This window comes from Protopterus annectens, chromosome 11.part0 (assembly GCF_019279795.1).
Source record: "Protopterus annectens isolate FY-2018-M chromosome 11.part0, PAN1.0, whole genome shotgun sequence".
NCBI lineage: Eukaryota > Metazoa > Chordata > Ceratodontiformes > Protopteridae > Protopterus > Protopterus annectens.
The window spans coordinates 665,439,621-665,458,821 of record NC_056745.1 but is presented as its reverse complement, the minus strand read 5'-3'; the positions used below and the strand labels follow the sequence as shown (position 1 = coordinate 665,458,821).

Below are 19,201 nucleotides of genomic sequence, written 5' to 3'. Positions count from 1 at the left end.
TTTATTTACACTCTTACCACTTTTTTGAGTTTTGGAAGTACTCCATATTCAAAATGATGGTATTATACAACCAGTACATACTGGCAAGAGAGTATATGATAGTTTTGTAATGCACACATCAGAAACCTTATCAGAACCAAATGGCTGCTAGTTCAGCAATTAACTAATCTACTCCTTGGCTCTGAACTTTTCTGGCTCCTGAAAGAAAACTCCTGCCATTCTGTTTTCTCTGCTTATGTAGACCGTCAACATCATATGACCTTAGACCTTATAACCACTCAGGGCCTCTCTTGCAAGTACCTAAAACCAGACTTCAGTGCTCCAACCACTCCCTTTCCAGCCTTGGACCTGAACTGTGGAGGGATCTTCCCTCAAATCTTAAAGACCTCTCCAACTACTACTGTTTTCAGGTAGAACTTAAGGAACATCTGACAGCACAAGTTGCTTGTAAATTCCCTCCTTCAAGTCACCTAATCCAGTCTCCCTAGTCATTGATACATACTGCCTATCATTTTCACTGTAGTATGTTGCTACTGTAACTGATGTAAATATTGTACATAGTGGTTTCTGTTGACCACCTTAAATCATTTTTCTATTGTATACCATTTCTTTGTTTTAGGATACTCTTTTATTGTATCAACATTTTTTTTTTAACACGATGTGTGTTCACATTTTGGGCTGAGACTAAAATTGGTCCAGTCGGATCAGTGCTCTACCCAATTTAATATATTGTATAAATAGTTTAAAAGATTGCACAAGAAATCATATTCAGTTACTTCATCAACATTCAAAATAAACCATGAATATTCTAGCAATCTGTAAACAAACCTTGCAGCTAAATGGTCAAAACTCAACCCTGTGTTACAAGAAACTAATAACATTCCTTGTACTTTTAACAAACACTTTATATGAGCAGCCAAAACTGTTACTACAAAATAAAGCACTTCCCTTAAACCAGAATGATAAACATTAGTTTGACATATTCCGTCTATATTTTGTATCAGTCTCTCAAGTAAAAAAAAAAAATACTGATCAAGTTAAACCCAACATGTAGCCACTCTTTTGACTTATAGAAAGCAATCAGCCCAATGCTACTTTATTTTATTTATTTATTAACATTTGATTACTGGAAAAATCCAACTGGATAGAAGCCCATTTTCAGCGGAGGCCTGTGGAGAAAAGCTCCAAACTATTACAAAACATTTTAGGGACAATAATTTTAAAACCTTCAAAAATAAAACAAAACAAATTAGACATAATATAAAAACAGGTTTAAGAATGGACTACAAGGTGCATGACTCATTTAATATTTAGAGAAATTTTAGGCAGTTTGCAGAGAGATTGAAGCTAAGCTAGTCTAATACAGATATGAATTGCAATACGCACTGAGGGAAAAAACAGGCGTATGTTATGCTTACAGAGTAAGTCAGGGAAGAAAATTAGATAACAGTAAGGAAATGTGTGAAGAAGGGAGAGTAAGGAGGTGTAAGGAATGAAAAAAGTAATTGTTCACATTTAAGGTATAGTTTGTACTGGTTTTGAGCAAAAACTTCCCTCTTGTTGGACAGGCTATAAGTAGTAGATATAATTAAAAACACAATCAGCTAGTTTAAAAGCTATCTTAGTCAAATAGCTCAATGAGATGGCTATGCACTCTCTTCTCCAAGGAACTGATTACTATAAGCATTCCACAAGGGTCTGTACTATGACCTTTACTCTTTGCCATCTTCATCAATGAGATGCATAAAGCAGTAACACATTTCATATTAGGGTACAGTTGGCATAATTTGCAATATCACCCAAATTATAAGAAGTCCAACATAGCACACAGCATCTTTTAATGCCATTGAGCTTAGTTGTAAATGCTACAATAAATTAAGTAAATAAATGCATTTTCCCCAACATAGATCCTGCTCCACAGAACTCAGACTATACACCCATGAAGCAAATGGTTCAAACCAAACAACCGTGTTTAATTGATGAAAACTTAACAATTTGATAAACACCAACTCTGCAGTATCTAAAATAAACCAGAAACTGAAGTATGTGACTTGTATTTATATTACAATGGAGCACTCAGTACATGTATTTATATCACACACAGTGGAACACTGAGTATCTATTACTGCATGTACACATCTATTGCCATCACTTTTATATGCATCCAGAACTCTTATCAACATAAACAAAATACATCTCAAAAACTTGAAAATGCTGTATTATACTAAATTTAAAACAAATTCATCACCGTGAAATGATCAGTGCCTCACATTACAAAAACTCTGATGGTAATTTATTTGTTTATTTATTTTAACTTTGGTTAAATGGCAAGCCATTTTCCTCCATGACCTGGGCCACAATGCAATGTAAAATATTACTTAGCAGAACACATTTTCTAGTTGTTACACATACTGCATGTCAGTTTCCTGATGTTGCACATCTGTACATTTCAAGTATGCTCATCACATAATACGGCAGAAGAATAGTATGAGATTTCAGCTGCAGTGATAAGAAGACCTATGCTGGGTTAGTTAGCAACAAGATAGAGTATATGAACAAAAATAATGTATAAATGTCTGCATTAGCTAAGCATCAATTAAAGTAGGAGAGAGGTATAGAAATAATACAATTAGGATAACTTACAAACAGCAGAGAACAACACCTATAGTTAGTGCAGCATTGTAGGAAAAAAGAAGCAATTGAAAGCTGTGCCCTATTCTAAGTAATGTGGAAAAAAGAACAAATGAAAATTTTACATTAATTGTAGATACTAATAATGCACACTGAATATCAGTGGCTATCTATTAACATGTAGTTATATTTAGTTTCTTTTGCCAAATTTATTTTTAGCTGCTTCCTGAAATGTAAAAATTGTGTTTTAATATATTTTTTGGTAAAGTGTTCCATGAGATTGGTACCATTTTACAGAAAGGTCTTTCTGTAGACTAATGCATAAATGTGGGCTTGTGATATGGATGGAGTCTTAACTTATAAGAATGTGTCTTGTTCTATGTGCCATAAATATCCTTTATAAAGGGGCTAATAGCCTTCGTTCACCAATTTGGAAATTAGTGTACTGAAAATAAAAGTGACTCTGTCAGTATTTATTAACCAAGAAGTGGACCTATGTGCAGTTTCAGTGCAGGACATGAGGTGGCTCATGCTATTGGGCTGCAGCCCTCTCCAGAAAATAAAACAAACTTAAAAGAAAAAAACTTAACAAAAAAGAGAAAAGAAATACAAAAACAAATGCGAGTCCCAGACTTCCGCCCATGCGTGAACCGCGTTCCCGGTACATCACTCATGCACACAGGATTCCGGACTGCTGGTGAACCAGTCCAGATAGGAAGACAGCCATTCTCTGTACAAAGATCACAGAAGTCTATGCAGTTACAACTGCATAGACTGGAAGGGGATCGGACTGCAACTTCTGCAGGACAAGGACCTTGCTGCTGTCTTGCGGGGCTTTTGAAATACGCATTTGGTTGGAGCCACTACAGGAAGGGAATTAAGCTCAGGTAGGGTGTTTGTGTGTGTGAAATGCCCCCAGTGACTAGAAGAACTCAGGAAATATACCTGGTGGTGGCTAGACTCAAAACCTGTACCTTGGGAGTAGGTAGCAAGAGCTTGAATTTCCTATCTACCACCACTAGTGAAAGTTTTACTTCATAATGCTGTTCTGTTCCTCATAAAATCTGTGGTTTTCTGGAAAATGGCAAGCATTTGAATTTCAGACTTCATATTCTTCAGAAAGTAGGGCGGCCACAGTGGTGCAGCAGTTAGCATTGCTGCCTCACAGCAAGAGGTTCTCCAGTTCGATTCTCGGCTGGGGTGCCTTCTGTGCAGAGTCTGCATGTCCTCCCTGTGGTCGCGTGGGTTTCCTCCGGGTGCTCCGATTTCCTCCCAGATCCCAAAGACATGCTGTAGGTGGATTGGACACTCAAAATTGGCCCTAGGTGTGAGTGCGTGTGTGCCTTCTGTGGAAGGTTGGGCGCTGGGCTGGCAACTCGACACCATAAAACTCCACTGCCAATCATGAGCGGACAGGTGATCTGCTGTGGTGACCCCTAACCGTGAAAAGCCGAAAGAAGAAGATATTCTTCAGAAAGTACATGTTAACACAAAACCTTTTATTTTAGCAATTTTCTATTTATAAGGTCATCGTTGACTTTGCCCAAGTTTTTTTTTGCTAACAGGTTGAGAGCTACGGTGAGAACTGAATTCACTGAATATGTTTGGAGGGCTGTATTCTGCCATTATTGGCTTTGTCTAGGTGTTTTGTGCTAAGAAGTTGAGAGCTATGGTGAGAACTGAATTCACTAAATGATAGCCATTTAAGTTTCAGTCTAGCTGTCTTTTAATAAATAGCTGATTTGGCATAGTGGTATGTTGCTCTGACTGTAGTGCACAGGGTCCTGGGTTAAAGACTAGGCAGTGAAATGCATGGTGGTAACATTTTATTTTTGCTTCATATTGCTGTTCTGTTCCTCATAAAATCTGTGGTTTTCTGGATAATACTGACAGGCATTTGAATTTCAGACCTCATATTCTTCAGAAAGTACATGGTAACACAAAACCTTTTATTTTAGCAATTTTCTGTTTATAAGATCATTGTTGGCTTTGTCCAGGTTTTTTGTGCTAACAGGTTGAGAGCTACAGTGAGAACTGAATTCACTGAGTATGTTTGGGGGGCTGTATGCCCCTGTTATTGGTTTTCTGTAGGTGTTTTGTGCTAAGAAGTTGAAAGCTGTAGTGAGAACTGAATTCATTAAATGATAGCCATTTAAGTTTCAGTCTACATGTCTTTCAAGAAACAGTTGATTTGGCTAGTGGTATGTTGCACTGACTATAGTGCGTGCACAGGGTCCTGGGTTCAAGACTTGGCAGTGAAACGCATGGCGGTAACACAGAATTTTATTCTAGCAACTGTCCAAGGGTTATACAAGCAATGTTTAAAATGTGTCCCTAGTTTTGGGCTTTTGTCGTCGTCCCCCCCCCCCCCCGATAAGTGTTGGCTTTTTCCAGATTTCTTGTGCTTCAAAGTTGAGAGATACAGTTGAGTGTTGAGTGGATTTTACAAGGAGCGGAGAGTTTGAAGAGAACTTTAGTGTTGCTTATGCTGAGTCTGCTTGTGTTAATAGCACAACAAGTAGTGTACTTGCTTTTGATGCAGAAGTCTGTGGGTTCTACTCCCACAGTCTATAGATGTATTGCTGATACTGTACTCTGTTGTACTTTTAAAGGGGGTAGATGCTGCAGTCCTGAGAGTGTCATCTTTGGTGGAAATACCTAGTAATGATGAACCTATTATCAGTTTGCCATCCATTCCCTATTGCAATATTACTAGTTTATCATTTTTCTATGTAACATAGGCAATTTAATCCTCAAGGGCAACAGGCACTTTATTTGTAGAGGAAACAATGAAATATAAAGTTATTTGCTAGCAGCAACCTCTTCATTAGTTACAGATCTCTTTTAATGTGGAATTATTTAGATGACTTCTACTTCTGCAGAGATTCAGCATATTTACTGATACTGATGGACGGTAGAAGTTTAAGTAGACTTTTATGATGGAAATGTTCTGAATTGAGCAGTTTTGTCATTATTGGTGCATGCATTTTGTTTGATTGTGTACTGGAGAAATGTTCAAAACAATAAATTTAAAATACCTTCTAACAACTGTACTGTATTATACAAGGAATATAATTTAATACAGTCAGGAAGGTGCATCAAAGAACACATGTATTTTTCCTGTGCAAGGGGCCTATGATTTGAAAACAGCCCAAAGTTAATCTTTACCTGCCACTGGCCAGATGTGTTTTCTTTGAATGTGAGTTTCAATGCTGTTTCAATGAATGTGAATTTCAACGGCAGAGAATGTTTAATGCCAAGTATATTTTCATTGTGAGACTGCATTGCTTTGTTTAGCAGATGTCTATTAGTGTTTGTGCTGTAAAATGTAAAATAAAGCTTTTAAATGAAATCCAAATCATCGTAGAAGTAAAGCAGTATGAACATTACAGTGTTTATGGTAAATGGGGTGAAATACCCAAATAATGGGATATTGGAATAGCTGCAGGGGAAAAGCCCCATTCGACCATGATTTTGTGAAGGGGGGGGGCGGCAGCAAACTTGGACAGCCCTGGCTGAACTGTACCTCTCAACTGTCCAGATTTTTGCAGAATGAATAGATTTTTGCTACTTATTTTTTTTTTGACAAATGATTTAGGAATGGAGTCACTAAATAATGGACATTGAGTTTCAGACTTCATACCCTTCAGAAAATGCATGTAAAACCTGTTATTCTGTCAACTAAATTTATACAAGAACATTTTTTTAGTACTGTTTGCATCTTTCCCCAGTATATTTGGCCTTGTCCAAATTTCCTGCATTAAGAAGTAAGCGCAAATAAATCTCTTTATAGATTTAGGTATATCCAAACCTCTCAACTGTCCCTGATATTGGCTCAAAATGTTGCGCTCCCCCAATGATCCCTCTGCAAAATGACAAATTTGGAAGAAAACATGGAGGGTTTACAATTAATACATTGTGATGATCAGGGTTATAGATTACTTTTAATTTCAGAAATGCATGTAGATTCTCTTATTTTGTCAGCTGCTCAAGTTAACAGTACTAATATTAAAAGTGTCCCTTCTTTGACAGGTTCCCAGCTGTATTGTGTGGCTTTTTTATATTTTTGCATCACATTTTTGATCCGTTTTTCATAAAATTGTGGTTTTCTGGCAAATTAGTGGCAAATCATTAAAGATCAGAGTTAGAAAATAATGACAGACATTTGAGTTTCAGATTTCATACCCTTCAGAAAATTCATACTAATGCAAGACCTAATTATCTTTCTAAATTTATAAGAGCAGTGTTTAAAATTGTCCTAATTTTTGGGCCTTTGTCCCACTTCTGTTTATGGCTTTGTCCAGATTTCTTGCGCTGAGGTTGAGAGGTATGACAAATGTGTCAGGGCCATCACCGTCAGCCAGAGACATTTCAAATTGTGACATAGTTGTTGCACCCCACTCCCCCATGTAGTGACTCTGGATGTGTCCAAGCAAGGCAAGGAGCAGTTATGCAGTGTTAAGTGTGCAGAGTACCCCCCCCCCAATCCAAGGCATACACAAGTACTACAGTGGCTTTTCATCTGTCCTTGATTTTGCAGAATGTTCTGGTTTTCTGTCATATTTTTATACTGTTGATTTACGCTGCTTCTTTTTCAGAAAATGCATGTTGGTGCAGTGCCTGTTGCTCTGTGTTTAAATAGCAATGCTTTAATGACCAACAGATACGTTTGTTTGTGACTGTAAGATGCAAGTAAGCTTTAATAAGCATACTGTTAAAGAATTACCAATGTTGAAAGCCTTTTTGTTGTTGCCATGCAGAGAATATTTACATAACTAGATAGCGTATAAGCCTTGGGTATTGAAATGCATATGACAGTATGTGTAATAAAGGACAGGATTACAGTATTTTCAGAAGCTCATTACATTTATTGGAGACTTGCAGTCATCTTTGCAGGCTTTACCCGTAAACTAAACAGGATGCCAATCTATCATGTGTGGTCCATAACCTGTGTAGTAATCCCTTAAGCAATTTATCTTGAGCTTGTTTCTTGTTTACTGTTCATTTTTTACTTTGATCATGTTTACCCCATGAAACAAGTAGATAGTTGTCAGGCAGCAGGTCTTTTTTGGATAAGAAACATTTTTACAAGTGGGGGTATCACAAAGATTGCTACTTTCAGCATGTTACTTGGTACTTTTATAAATCTGAATATAAATTATAATTAGAACTGCAGTGCAAGGAGAAGTGGTTTGAGTTGAATGCTGCTTGTTTTTTTATACTTTATTTTGACTGGCATTCCAGTAATGTATTTAAAAAGTAATTTATTTTTCATGCCTCACAACCTTTTTGTTTCATCTAGATAAGAAAGCTGTCATGTAGCCAGTGCATTGAAATATTTTTTTCTTCTACACTTCATTTTGTCTTGATTGGACTCTCATAATGACTGTTTGGCAACCTGGGCAGCGTATTTAATTAATGTCCCAGTTTTTGCAATTTTTAGCATAGCCCGACCCCTTTCTAGTTGATCACACCCATTACCATTGGCCCCACCCATTCAGCTGTTTCTTGCAGCTCCCCTTTGATTTGAAGCCACCAGCTGACACATGACCAGTAAACTAGAAGAAAAAATAGTCCAGATGCATTTAGAACTGTTTGAAATACATGGGACTTTAGAATACTATATAAGAATAAATGTATTTGCTTATTTTTTATTTATTTAACATAGTTGACCATGTTAGTCCCATTAAACTAGTAGCCCCTTTTCAAGGAAAACCCAAGGTAGTATTTATACTGCTAGGGCAAATTTGGCCAGAACATCAGGGACCTTTCCTTATTTTTTTGATAGGTGCTGTGGGATCTTTTACATCCACGTGAGCTACCACCAACTCAGGCAGATCGGGCCTAATTTTAACCTCAAATGAAAAGGAATAGTAGTAGTATTACATGATCTAATGAACTGCTAAGCTTGAGGAAGTCAGAAATAAAAATGAAGGAAAGAATGACAGATAAAGGTTATGAAATGAAGAAAGTGGTACATCTAGAAGAAAGAGCATGAAAGGAAATCCTCAGGTTTTCCATAGTACTAGAAATGTAGAAAGGAGTGGACTATATTACCTTTATGAAGACACAAGCAAGTAACTTGACTGGTGGTCAAAAAAAAAAAATACCTGAGGCTCTATCTGTCTGTATTAACGTTAGGTGCTGTATGCTCTTTTAAATCCATCTGAGCTAGGAGAAGTTCCCCAGTAACCTGGCCAAATGTCCCCTAAAGATGTTCCAAGTCTAGGAGAGACTAACCTGGTCTGTGTATTTATCTATTTATTTTAGTGTATTAAATGTTTTTATTTATAATTATTGTATGAGCCTGTTTTTACATTATTCTTGCTCGAGAAGTTCATCGAGCTGGCTGTCATTGGTACCGGACAGTACGTGAGCCATCTGTTTACTAACCTGGTCAACAAAGGATATTTATATGAAAATTTTAAAGTTAAATCCATATCTCTGCCTTCATTTCAAGAGTAAAGAAGAAAATAGTGTGTACGGAAAATTGTGTGTACGGAAAATAGTATGTACGCTGACAGTTTTAACAGTGTTTATGGTAACTGGGGAGAGAAAGACAAGTAAGGAGACACCAGAATGGCTGTGGGAATCTTGGGGGGGGGGGGCTGGTCCATTCCCCTGCCCAGGGCCCCATTTGACCATGATCCTGCTCTGCTCAGCATGGTAGATCACTGTATCTGTTTTGCCATAAGGACTTTGTGTGTTTACAAATATCAGCAATATCCAATTTTGGTTAAGTGACTATGATGGCATAACTGTCGATTTCTACATTGTATACAAAATTTATTGCACTTGTTAAAAGAATTCTACTAATATTTATGTACTGTATTTGTGCTCCGTATCTTACTGTATGTATTAAAGCAATCTTGTTCCAAACTGAATAGCGATGCTTGACATTTATGTGCTCTACAAATCTATTCAAAAAATTACAAAGATTGTATCTGGATACTGTATATTATACTTTCTCCTGTATAATAGTGTTTTGCCCCATCATTATAACTGAATATGTCTTTTAGCCTAGACTGTGGCAGAAAAGGGTCCATCAAAACAGTCCACTTATCTAGATAACAAATGGAAACAAGTAAATAAATACCTAAACAAAAGTCAAGATAGTTGTATTAACATTGCAATTTCTGCTATAGTTTTGGTAAAGAAAAAATAAAGGATTTCAGACTTTAACTGTGTTAGTGAACTGTCTTCAGTAAGGATCTTTTAGGCAAGAATCATTCAACATTGAGAGCATTTATTACTTTTCCAAATTGAAGATGTGTATCTTCTTTGCTCTTTGAGCCGAGGTGCTGCATGCTGTTTTATTGGTTATGTAAGTGGTACTGTGATGACTCTGGTCACCAGCTGATATCTTTTACCAGCATGCTGAGTCTTGAGCTACCTGGTCATGCAGTTCTGTGTGCTGGTCCACTCATGGAGGTCTTTAGTATTAAGTAGTGATGATATAGAATAGCAGAAGACCGCATATATAGTAGTGCCAAGATGCTAGAGTGAGGCTAAGTGCATATAAATAACTCATTACAAACTGCTGTAGGACACGTCCTTGTTGTAGAAAGCTCTCAACAACTAGAATTTGAAGTAAGGCAACTTAATAGTTAAGGCAGGGTGTAATTTACATCTGAATCTGTTTAACCTCTGCATATTACTGCATGATCCCTAGTAAGTCATCCTTCATTTGTTTGTGTTGCTAGATCAATTTTTATAAGGGGGAAACTGTAGTGGATATTACTGGTTAATGAAGTTAAAAAACTTATGAATAAATGGACACTAAAAACTTTTCATGTCAGCTGACATTTTGCCTTGTATGATACTGTGGGTCCCTATCAGTTGATCGACTTACCATAACATCGAAAGTGTAAACAGTGAGACGACACCATCTAAAGGTTAGACTAATGAATGTTTACAAACTCAAGACACCAAAAAGACAGCTGTGGATGTTTCACATAATTTTTTGTTTTTTGACACCTCATAGCTTTTGAGTGGAGATTGTGGTACAGTGAGGATCGGGAAATTCACCCTTTTTCCCCACTGTAGTGCAATCTCAGAGTTTGTGTATATAATTTGCAGAGAGTGTGAGGGTGCAGAGGGGGATTGCCGCCCTGCATAAATGTAAAAAAAAAAAGTAGCTAGTTTGTTGGTGTTATGCATAAGAATGTAAATACAGTTGCGGATGTTATCACATCTAGGGAAACGCCTGTGCTCCTAGACCCAGTCAGCTGCTTTTTCCTCGTGGTACTACACCCCACCAACTATCCTGAAAGACCTAACTAATATAAGGACACTGCTCTGAAGATACTTAATTGAATATCTACTCTGAACTGTCCCTCAACAAATTCTAACCTGCCAAGGTACTACCCCCCACTAACTATCCTGAAAGACCTAACTAATATAAGGACACTGCCCTGAAGATACTTAATTGAATATCTACTCTGAACTGTCCCTCAACAAATTCTAACCTGCCAAGGTTAATACGTCTATTTTTACTGGTTGTATCACTTTTGCAAGCTGACATGGGTCTGTAGCATCATTAGGTAGCAGTAAAATTTTAAATAATCCCCCAAATTGCCCTCTAATATATTGCTACTAATTGTACTGAAGAGTACTTTGCCCTCCATAGAAAGTACCAGTTGCAATAAATCATATGTAGAATTGGAAGCTATTGGCACAAGCTGCAGCATTTTCTACTCCCAAAATTGCAAAAAGAAATACAATTAAACTGTTCTAACGTACCAAAAGCCTTTATACATGTCCCTAGTGCTCTTACCTTATATCAGCAGGCTGTAAGATCTGTGCAACATGTCCCTAGTGCTCTTACCTTATAACAGCAGGCTGTAAGATCTGTGCATCTGGTTTAGCCCTGCTCCACTCGGGCTTGTTCTGCACCCCTCCCTGCCCCCAATTCTCACCCGCCCCCACTACTGCTAGATTTATAGTCAATAAACCACGCCCCTCCCATCAAAACCAATCAGTTTCTTCTCCTAATCCTTCTCTTAACCCCTCCCCTCCTACCTCCATCTTTTTACTCCCTCTATATTCAGGTCTAGAAACATTAAAAAATAATAATGCTGACACACACTATGAGGTTATCTACTACCATGGACATACACTATGGGGTTATCTACTACCATGGACACACTATGGGGTTATCTACTACCATGGACACACACGATGGGGTTATCTACTACCATGTCTTTACTCTCTCTTCTATCCTTCATGTTAGTTACATATTACATCTCCACATATGAAAAACAGTACTACCTAGGATTTCATTATCCAAAAGGTCAAACCTCCACCTCAACTACTTCCAAAATGAATAGTCATCCAATAAACTGCCCTAACTCCATCTCCGTTACCACTAGAAACCATCAACCCATTAACACTAGATACATTAACCCAAAACTTAAACACTACCAAAAGATCCTCCGTAAATATTTGAAACTTATTGTCACCTTACATTAGAACCTCACAATGGACTGAGACATTCACCCAAACCTAGGCCCAAATACCTCTGGTCATGCATCCTCTTACTCTAATAATCCTAACAATTCACTAACAATAGATAGACCCCTAACTCCCTTTTGATCTCCCATCTAAATATTAGAAGGATTAATAATAAAGTTCATAACTTACACACCTTATTGGAATACCACTCCCCTTATATACTGTGTCTTACCAAAACTTGGCTTAAGCCATCAATCCCAGATAATGAAGTTTTACCATCTGGCTATAGCATACTCAGACGTCACTGTGCTACTAGGAAAGGAGGTGGGGTAGCTGTACTCTTTAAACCCATACTTAATGTTACCCTAGACCCCATTTGATCATCCCATGTCAATAAATCAGAAATTCTCTCTACCAGACTTTAGATTAATAAAAACAAATGTATAAACATTGTCTGCTTGTATATCCCCCCAAGGAACAATACCAATTCCCTAGAAGACATCCTTCACTGGTCATCCAATAACTACCCTCGGGAAACCATAGTTCTAGGAGATTTTAATATAGACTGGAATGCCTGCTCCTCTGAACCCCCTACTACCCATGTAAACCTACATGGTTTTACACAGGTCATATCTACTATGACCAGGATAAGCAAACCTCAGAATAAAGAGAGTATACTAGACTGGATATTGATCAATACTCCTGTCCAAATGTATACATCAGGGACCCTCCCTGATGACCTTAGTGATCACTGCCTTACCTTTATTGTTAGACACAAAGCAACTTTATCCCCACCAGCCCACCTATAGAATTGTTAGAAACAATAAGAGCTTCAATCTAACTAACTTTCAAAACGAGCTTAAATCATGTAACTGATCTGTCCTAAAACAACTACCCCTGTATGATGCTGTTGCCTTCTTTAACAATAAATTCCACACCATCCTTAATTCTCACGCTCCTACTCGACACATTCAGAACAAAACGAAAGGTGTACTTTGGCTCTCAAAAGACACCAAATCAAAAATCCTACGCAGAAATAAGGCATGGGCCATATGGCGTACCACTAAAACCCCACAAGACCAATTAAAGTACAGGCAATTAAGAAATGAGACAAAAAGATCCATTCTGTTAGATAAAAAAAACTATTACTGCCTACACCAGCAGAAATGTCTAAATAATCCTCAAAAATTCTGGGCAGGGTTAAACAAACTACTGAGCCAAGGCAACCCCCCACACCAACTCCCTCTGCCTGCACTGACAAACTACCAGAGGATGTCGTTAACACCTTCAACAGTTTCTTTACTGGAACTGGCCATTCCCTAGCCGACAAACTACCCCAACATTCCCCTAATTTACTTGATTCCATTCCCACGACCCAGCATTCCTTCAGCTTCCAACCAGTCAACACATCTTTTAGTTGTACACTAATCAAAAAGTTAAAACCCACGACATTAGCTGCTGATCTTCTCCCTGCTGAATATCTGCAGAAAGCAGCACATGCTATTGCATATCCCATCTCCATCCCAATCAACCGCACCATATCAGAAGCCACAGTCCCATCCATTTGGAAAATATCTCATGTTATACCCCTTCATAAAGATGCTAGTTCTACTGAACTTTCTAACTTCAGACCGATAGCCATCCTGTCGCCAATAGCCAAAATTATGGAAAAGTGCATCCATAAACAGTTACTTCACTATCTAATCCAAAACAAGATATTGGCCAACTCACAGCATGGCTTTAGGCCACACCACAGCACCAGCTCAGCCCTTCTCTCCTTCTCCAATGCAATTAATCATAACAGAAACTGTAATAAATTATCCTCAGCCCTTTTCTTGGACCTCTCAAAGGCTTTTGACATGGTTAACCACCAACTTCTCATCCATACCCTGAAAACAATTTCCTTAGACACCCATGCTCTCCACTGGTTCCAGTCGTATTTGAATGACAGACAGCAAGCTGTTATTTGGCAGAATAAACTATCCAACCTCTTACCCAACACCTTGGGTGTCCCCTAAGGGTCCATTCTAGGCCCCCTTCTGTTCTCCATATTCATCAACGATCTGCACTCTGTCATCACTAAAGCAATTTGCATTCAGAATGCAGATGAGACTACCTTGATCTGCTCTGCCTCCTCCCAGACAGAACTTATCTTTAACAGAACTGAAACTTGGCTTTCTAATCGTCAAATGATTCTAAACCCCAACAAAACAAAACTACTACTTTTTCCCCTCAGCCAAAAGTCCCAAAGAGTTATCCTTCCCCATTATTTCTAACAAGACCATAATCTCTCCAGATGTCTGTACAAAGCTCCTAGGTGTTACTGTAGATGACAATCTTAAATTTGATATGCACATAAGTAAAACTATTAAAACCATTAATAAAAAACTCTGTTCCCTATATAGGATTAAACCATTCCTTACCACAACTGCCATTGCCCGCTCTCATCTACTCTCCACCCTTTTCTATGCCTTCCCACTACTTATCAACCTAAACAAAACTGATTTTAACAAACTCTCCAGCTGCTACAATCACATTGCCATATTTGCTATTGGCTTACCCTATAGAACTCACCATTGTATAAACCTAAATAATCTAGGCTGGCTAGAACTACCCAAGTTAATTTAGTACAACAAACTTATTGTAACCCATAAAGTACTTTACCATCCTGATAATACACCTGCTCTTAGGCACATTATTATCTACAGAAAAACACCATGCCTCGCACGTACAGCTTGCACAGCCAAACCATAGTAGAAAAAACACAAACGGCCAGCATATATAGTCCAACACTTTATTTTGCAAAAAAACAGGAACATAAAAATGTCCCAAACATAACTCCAGCCTCAAACCGGTTTCGGCAATATGCCTGCTTCAGTGAGTAAAAAACATGCCTAAACCTGAGCATCATAATTGTTTATATCCTACATCAGTCCTGCTTAACCAATGGTATAATCCAACCCCTTTGATACATATTCATGAGCCCAAAAAACTACTGACAAGAGCTTATAGAGTCATATATGTAACAAAGGTAATAAACAAATATAATAGCAATTGCAAAAAGTATTTACAAATATGCATGTAGATACCATGAGTGCACGTCTTAAGATAATAATAATCAAATCATAAAGATGAGAAAATAGTAAAAATAAACAAAAGATGGTATATAAGATGGTATATAATTGCCATACAAACATGATTCAACCTAGTCTAAACCCTGTCCACTAAACATAGACCAAATTATACACCTTTCAAATTTAACAACCCAATCACTCCATATAAACATATATGTACATATAAATATATATATATGTGTACCATATTAAAAGAGAAAAAACACATTGGTAGTCACAAAGAATATATATAGTGTGATGATTCAATTATAAATACAACCCATTTGTAACATGAAAATTGCATGGAGCTTCTCATAGCCTTGTACCTATAGGACAAAAAGCTAAATGAAAAAATATTCATTATAAATGGTCATTTATACCAGGAGAAAACAAAGCTCCAAGATGAATAATCCAATATTTCTCTTTAAAGGTTAGTGCATTCTGCCATCCCTGTTGATGGCTTCTACCCCTATAATCCTGTCAATGACAGTGAACATGAACCTGGCTGAAGGATGTTTAAGTGTATGTTGAAAAAGTGCATTAGTTGGCTTTTTGTTTCGTATGTCACTCCTGTGTTCCCCTATTCTAATACGTAGTGAACGTGAAGTTTTGCCTACATAAAAGGCTGAGCACTGGCATGTCGCTAGGTATATCACCCAACTACTGGAACAATTCCCAAAAATTCTCAGATCATAAACTTTACTGGTATTGGCACTGGTGAATTGTTTGGTTTTATTTACCTGATTACACGATATACAGTGCCCACACGGAAAGGTGCCCAAAAGCTCATCCCCCATAATGGTGAGTTGTTTATATTTTGCTCCTCCACTATCCTGATGTTTGTAATGTGAAAAAAGAGAACCCAATGTTCTACCCCTTCTATAGGAAAATTGGCATTCGTCACCCAACCTCTCTCTTAAAAAATCATTGGCCAATAGAATATTCCAATTGTCATTGAGAACCTTCCTAATAACCTTATGATTCCTACCATATGTGGTTATAAATCTCAAAGTAGAATCGTGCATAGTAGGTGAGTGGTCCCTATATTCCAACAATTGACTTCTCTGCTGTTGACCCGACCAATTCCTGGCAGATAGAATATCAAATGGACGATATCCCCTTTCTAAAAATCTATTAGTTAGATCAGTAGTGGCATCCTGATAATCCCTTGCAGAGGAGCTGATGCGTTTGATCCTCAAAAATTGGGATTTGGGAATATTTCGGACGGTGTGGCGTGGATGCATACTAGATGCATGGAGTAACGTATTATATTGTGGGTATTTACGGTGAATCTTCATACCAAGAGTATTATCAGTATTTCTATAAACAGTAACATCAAGGAAGTCAATCTGATTCAAGTTGGAAGTAACCGTAAATTCAATTCCCTATATGTTACTGTTAAGGTATTCCATAAATTCACGTAAATACCCTGAATCCGCACGCCACACCATCCAGCAGTCGTCCAAGTACCTGCACCATATGTCCATTTCCACCATGTAGATATTGTGTGATGGATTATAAATAAGGCATTCCTCCAGGTAGGCCATGAACAGGTCAGCGTAAATGGGTGCAAAAGAAGCTCCCATAGCCGTCCCCTGGAGTTGCCAATAACCTTCCCCTTGAAAATACAGAATGTTTTTATTCAGTACATGTTCGGACATACAGATGATTAATGTACTGAAACCTGGTGGGTATAGATCGGCTTTCTCTAACCAAAATTGTAAAGCTTGCAAGCCTGCCCAATGTGGTATGCTGGTGTAAAGGGATCTAACATCCAGTGTGCACAATAACCACTGTGATTCAATTTGTGTATCCTGGATAATTTGTAAGAATTGTGTAGTGTCTTGAATCCTGGCTCTCACATGTTTCAATAGAGGTTTTAACTGCTGAGTTAGAAATGCCGATAGTGGTTCCATGAGTGAGCCATGCCCTGAAACAATCGGTCTACCAGGTGGGGATGTAAGAGATTTATGTATTTTGGGAAGCAAGTATAATATTTGTTTAGATGGATCAGTAACTGTTAAATGTTGAGCTATACTGTGGGAGATTATACCCTCTTCAACAGCTCTGTCGATAAAGGCATCAATTTCTTTTTTGAATTTAGGTGTGGGATCTATGCCCATGGACATATAACATCTAGTGTCAGATAACTGATGAAGACCTTCCTGAATATAATAATCCATATCCAAAATGACCACCGCTCCACCCTTATCTGCTTGAAGAATAACAATCTTGTTATTTTCTTTGAGTTCCATCAGAGCCTTCTTTTCAGTAGGATTGATATTTTCTTGCAGAATTTGGGATTCAAAAGGTGGAAAATGGAGATCCCTTAGTACCGCTTGTTGAAATGTTGCTACATACTTATTCATAGGGGGCTGAAATGTTGATTTCTGAAATCTAAATTCAGTAGATCTTTCAACATTAGCTCTATTTGGATCTGAAAAAAATATCTTTAAATTAAGGCAACGACAAAAATCCAACACATCTACTGCAGTTTGATATTGATCACAAAAGAAACTGGGTACAAATCCCAACCCTTTATTCAAAGGTCTTTGTTGATCCGCAGTTAATACAGTATCAGAAAGATTAAGAACATTGTTACACTCTGTATCCCCTATTTCAACAGAACTTGGATCAAGCCATCTATTGAATCTGTGCCTATACCTGTTGGTATGTTTGCGCCCCCCTCTATGTTTGTTACCCCTTCTAAAGGGATGGCAGCATTAGTTCGTTTCTTGGCAGGTGATTCTACAGATGGAGTACCTTCACTATCATTAAGAGAGGACTCATCACCTGAAGTACTGGTATATGACCTATCACAATGCTTTAAAATAGACCTGGGCCTTTTCCTTGTCCCCCCCCGTTCACACTTGGACTAACATCCTTGAATCTAACTGATCTTTGTATTTCAAAAGGTCGTCCTCTACTATAGTCCAAAACATCCCTGTTGAATTTTTTCACCTTTCTGTCATGGTTATTTTGTCATAGGTAGTTAATTCTTTGGACAATTTGGTTACCATACTTTCATAATTGGTAGAAGATTCAAATTTCTTACATTCAATACTTAGATTCCTAACTTCAGAAATATTATTGCCGATGGCCCTTTCATAATAAGAAGCCAGTATCCTGACAAAGGCCATAGATCCATCTTGTACCGCTTGATTCCATTCATCGGTCAACCTCTGTTCAGATCTAAAATATAAGTATGGTAACCAAATTGTCCAAAGAATTAACTACCTATGACAAAATAACCAAGGACAGAAAGGTGAAAAAATTCAACAGGGATGTTTTGGACTATAGTAGAGGACGACCTTTTGAAATACAAAGATCAGTTAGATTCAAGGATGTTAGTCCAAGTGTGAACGGGGGGGGGGGGAAGGAAAAGGCCCAGGTCTATTTTAAAGCATTGTGATAGGTCATATACCAGTACTTCAGGTGATGAGTCCTCTCTTACTGATAGTGAAGGTACTCCATCTGTAGAATCACCTGCCAAGAAACGAACTAATGCTGCCATCCCTTTAGAAGGGATAACAAACATAGAGGGGGGCGCAAACATACCAACAGGTATAGGCACAGATTCAATAGATGGCTTGATCCAAGTTCTGTAGGGGATACAGAGTGCAACAATGTTCTTAATCTTTCTGATACTGTGTTAACTGCGGATCAACAAAGACCTTTGAATAAAGGGTTGGGATTTGTACCCAGTTTTTTTGTGATCAATATCAAACTGCAGTAGATGTGTTGGATTTTTGTCGTTGCCTTAATTTAAAGATATTTTTTTCAGATCCAAATAGAGCTAATGTTGAAAGATCTACTGAATTTAGATTTCAGAAATCAACATTTCAGCCCCCTATGAATAAATATGTAACAACATTTCAACAAGCGGTACTAAGGGATCTCCATTTTCCTCCTTTTGAATCCCAAATTCTGCAAGAAAATATCAATCCTACTGAAAAGAAGGCTCTGATGGAACTCAAAGAAAATAACAAGATTGTTATTCTTCA

At 37.8% G+C, this 19,201-nt stretch overlaps 1 protein-coding gene across 4 annotated transcripts in view; it reads left to right on the top strand.

Moving 5' to 3' along the window:
- The window catches only part of FGD4 (FYVE, RhoGEF and PH domain containing 4), a 1,935,878-nt gene that overhangs the window by 536,043 nt on the left and 1,380,634 nt on the right, over nt 1-19,201 (top strand). The gene's annotated exons all lie outside the window — the stretch shown is intronic.